This window comes from Ipomoea triloba, chromosome 13 (assembly GCF_003576645.1).
Source record: "Ipomoea triloba cultivar NCNSP0323 chromosome 13, ASM357664v1".
NCBI lineage: Eukaryota > Viridiplantae > Streptophyta > Magnoliopsida > Solanales > Convolvulaceae > Ipomoea > Ipomoea triloba.
Genome location: NC_044928.1, coordinates 7,518,466 through 7,523,117, shown reverse-complemented (window position 1 = coordinate 7,523,117; position 4,652 = coordinate 7,518,466).

The window sequence follows — 4,652 nt, the reverse complement described above, 5'->3', positions numbered from 1 at the left end:
AGAATTAAAAGAGAATAAGTAGTATAAAGTCCAAAATATCCATTATTATTATTATTATTATTATTATTATTATTATTATTATTATTAATTTTAAATGACAAGTATCTCTTCGACCCATCTTCATATTCAAACACCAAAAAAAAAATCAAATACCACTTATTTACATAAAGAATAAAAATCTTAGATAAATACGCTGTACACACAAAGACCAAATTTAAATTATACTTTTGAAAATTTATGTAATACGTTGTAAATAAACCAATACTTGAATTGAAAGCAATAAAATAAATAAGAGAGTTTTGAGAAAACATACTTGGCTAAGGTTGGCCTACTGATGATTATTGCTCAGAAAGATATGAGGAGGGGGGGGGGTATTTTTCTCTCAAAGTTATCCCTTTTTTTTCTTCATAAAAACCAAGGAATTGAAATACCAAAGGGGGCATCGTATTCTAATTCTATGAAAATAAGGGTCCCCGCCAACCAAACGAAGAAATTTAATTGCCTTTGAAATTAGGTGGGAATAGAATTGTAATTCTCTCCAACCAAACGCCCCGTTAAAATTAGTACCGAATTGACTAAACTCTTCAGAATTCAAACCATAATGGGGTGTTTGGTAAGCATGAATTTCAATTTCTTTACAATAAAATTCATCATCTATGCCAATTATATTATTTGGTTGGAGGGAATTGCAATTCCCTCAAACCATTGAATTACAATTTATATACCCACCCTAATGAATTGCAATTCAGCAACAGGTTGCAAAGGAATTGCCCTTGCTTTATTATTATTATTATTATTATTATTATTATTATTATTATTACAAAATAATATTTTAGTCTTTATATCACTTCTTCCTTCCCATACCCAAAATTCTATTTCTCCATGCATACCAAACAATGTAATTTGAATTTCTACTTTATTCCACCTGTAGGGCTAGGATCTGGTACTACCTGTAAGGAAGATTTAGTAGCAAAAGGAAAACGTTCTTCATCAAACCTGACATGCCTGCATACATACGTAGATTTTATTAGTCACCAAGTGTAAGCACATATACCCCCTAAAAGACTCTAGATAACCTAGGAAGACACAAGGAAAAGACATATAATCCATTTTGTGATGATTATATAGTCTTAAATAAGGATAACACAGATAACTAAAGACACGAAGGAAGGAGTAAGGAGGTGGAGACCTATGCAACAAAGAATGAGGACTGGAATTATGCAAGACGGGAGAAGGCATTTTATTGATCAAGTAGACAGTTGTTTCAAAGGCATAATCCTAATATTTAGTTCAAACTGAAGCATGAGCTATGAGAGACAACCACTTTCAACTATATGTCTGTGTTTTCTTTCACGACCATTCTGTTCATGAGGGTATGCACATGATTGTCTATGATGAATTCCTAACTGAACAAATGAGTGATGTAACTTTTTGTATTCAGCACCTAGATCCGACTGAACAAATTTAATTTTGCGATTAAAGGATCTTTCAACTAGAGCACGGGATTTGTCAAAAACAGCATAGAGATCATATTTCAGTTTCATGGGAAAAAACAAAGTGTAACAAGAGTAATCATCAATAAAAATAACAAAATAACGATAGTCATTGATAGATAACAAAGGAGCTGGTCCCCAAATGTCAGTATAAACTAAATCAAGAATATTTGAACTAGATGACTCAACACGTGGCAGAGGAAAACATGCAGATTTTTCCAACTAACACGCATTACACAAACTAGAGTTACAACGACCACGATTACTAGACCCACTAACCGAATAGGACTGGAGAATACGACTAAGTACTCGATGATGAGGATGACCAAGGCGATTATGCCTGGTAGATGCAGGGGCACGAGTAGTAAGAAAAGCTTAAGAAGACGAAACTGGAACAAGAAGGGTGTAGAGTCCCTCAGAACTAGTGCCCCGTATAAGAACCTCTATGGTGATTGAATCCTCCACAACAAGAAAGAAGGGTGAAACTCAAAAAACTCACTATTGTTAGAGGCAAACTTCTGAACAAACAACAAATAATTAGACAATTTAGGGACATGAATGATGCGTACACGGATTGCTTCCCGCAATAAGTGCACACTCAAGGAATCACTCAAGAACCTTTCGTGTCCAAAAGAGGATCTTACCTTGTAGACTCTTGGATTTTTTTATTTATTTTTTTTTTGAGAAATGTAGACTCTTGGATTTTGAGATCCCAACTCTACAAATGTCTCACCAAACTAACAAATAATACTCTCAACCCTTAGATTATTAAGCAAGGCTAAGAATTAGAGTATTAGGAATCTAGCACTAGAATTAAGATACAAAAATAAAATTAGCTATATAATATGAGTAATAGTATTCTTTTTGGGTTTTTTTTTGGATGTGTGTGAATATAAAGAACAAGATAAGGGGATAAACTAGTTTCTCACTAGCCTACCAAGATTGAATGCTTCTCACAAACAACCTAAACTTCAATGCACTTCTCATGCAAAGAAAAGAGAGAAATTTCACTCAAATTGAATTCTTACAAGGTGTGTCTCAAACCATTGGGTTTATGGGGTATTTATAGGGGAAAATAAGGTATTAAATATTCTAGGTCACTAATCCCACCCAAAATAAAAAATTACAACTTTGTAAAAGTAATTCCACCCAAAATTAAAAATACAAAATAATTCCCCACCCAAAATTAAAATACAAAATAATTTTGCAAAAGTAATTTCCACCCAAAAATAAAAAATACAATTCTTGCAAAGTAGTTTCCCACCTAAAAAAAATACACCTTGCAAATAATTTCACACCGGGAAATTTGATCTGATACTGAAGTCTGAATTGTCTTCAAAAGTTTTTATGTGAAGACAATTGAATAGAATTATTTTTCCAGATTGATCTTCTTCTTCACAAAAAGATGTTGGACTCCAATCTGTTTGCGCAAAAGTGTTAAAAGCCTCTTGAATCTTCCTTGACTTAGATCTTGTTACCGGACCACTCGAGACTTTTAATGGATCATTTATTTGTTGCATTTCGGTCTCATCAATGAAGAACATTAGATAAGCAAAAAGATCGAGATGGGGTATTAAAAGATGCATATCCAATATGACTAATAGGCAATCACATACCATCACCAACACGTAAAGTTTCACTACCATTATACTCAGTGTAAGCAGAGAGAGAGGCTAAGTCAGGAGTGACATGATTGGTGGCCCCTGTGTCTGAAAACCATGTGTGAGTACTGGTGTTATCTTCCGAAAGAGAATCTTGATAAGCCATATTTGCTTGAGGCAAATCTCTCGTATACATGTAACAATTAGGAGTAGTATGACCCAACGTACCACACAATTAACACTTAGGGCGCCAATTACCACCACGATGGCTACGCCTTCTATTCCCTTTATTACCTCCACGAAATTGCCCATTGTTGCCACCCTGTGGCTATTTAGAAAATCCACCATAATATTTCTCCACATGACCATATGAACCCATGTCTGCATGTTCTCCATAAAAAAACATCGCCTGCTGCATGTTGTTGTCAGGAAGAACGACCGACGCCAGCTCCACGCGACTGTCGGCTAGACCCTCGATGCGATCTATCTTTCTACACGGTGAAGACAGCTGGCGAGGAGCCTCCATATCCATAATCCCCTCCAGCAAGGAATTCCTTTGCACCCAGAAGGTCGGTGAGCTCCTACAAGGTGACTAGACGTCCACGAACATTAAGCGACACTGTCACCACTCTAAACTTCGGTTGTAAACCCCATAAAATGTACAAATTTTGTTCTTCAAGACTAATCCGCCAGCCAGCCAGTACCAAGTCTTCAACAATGATTCTCGCACGATTGATGCAGTGCGCCAACGACGAATCGCCTTGTTGCAGCCCTTGTAGTTGGCCTAGCAGATTGAGAGCGCGAGAATGCGAGGGATTGTTCGATCGCCTCCCATACGGCTTTACTTGTATCACGGCCAAGTGCAAGCGCCATTACTTCATTAGAGAGTGACGAAATTAGCATTGACGCACCCAAGTCGCGTGCTCAGGGTTAGGCATCGTCAGGGCACCCTCAACGACAGCAGTGATAAAGGTGGAAGGACATGGGTTGGAGCCATCAACAAAACCCATCAAATCGTGTCCACGAAGAAAGGGAAGTTGTCGCACGCCAGAATAAATAATTATTGTATGTGAGTTTGATGCTAATAAAATGATGAGTGGTGGATAATGAACTTATGGTCGAAGAGACCGAAGAGGGAGCAACATTAGAGACGGTCCATTTCGAGGAATTGACAGATCGGTCGGCCATGGGAAAGTAACCCTAGCTAACTGATACCAGATGAGAACTGTATTGTTTGTATTAATAGAACTTGAATGTACGAATACAGACATAGAGATATATATACAAGAGAAGTCATAGAAAGACTAGGATAGAGAGACTAGAATAAGTCTCAAATACATAGAGTCCTAATAATGCATATTGTTAACGTTGAATGAGATTTTGAAGCTACTCTAACGCAATTTACCTCTTTCCGCGTACTATGTTATTTGTTGTATCATAATTCTATTTAATTTAGAATTGTATTTATATGGTTTTTTTAAAAAAAAAATTAATTTATGATGAGGTTTAAATTTAAAAATATTGTTAATCGTGTTATATAATATTGAAAAAAAGGGTC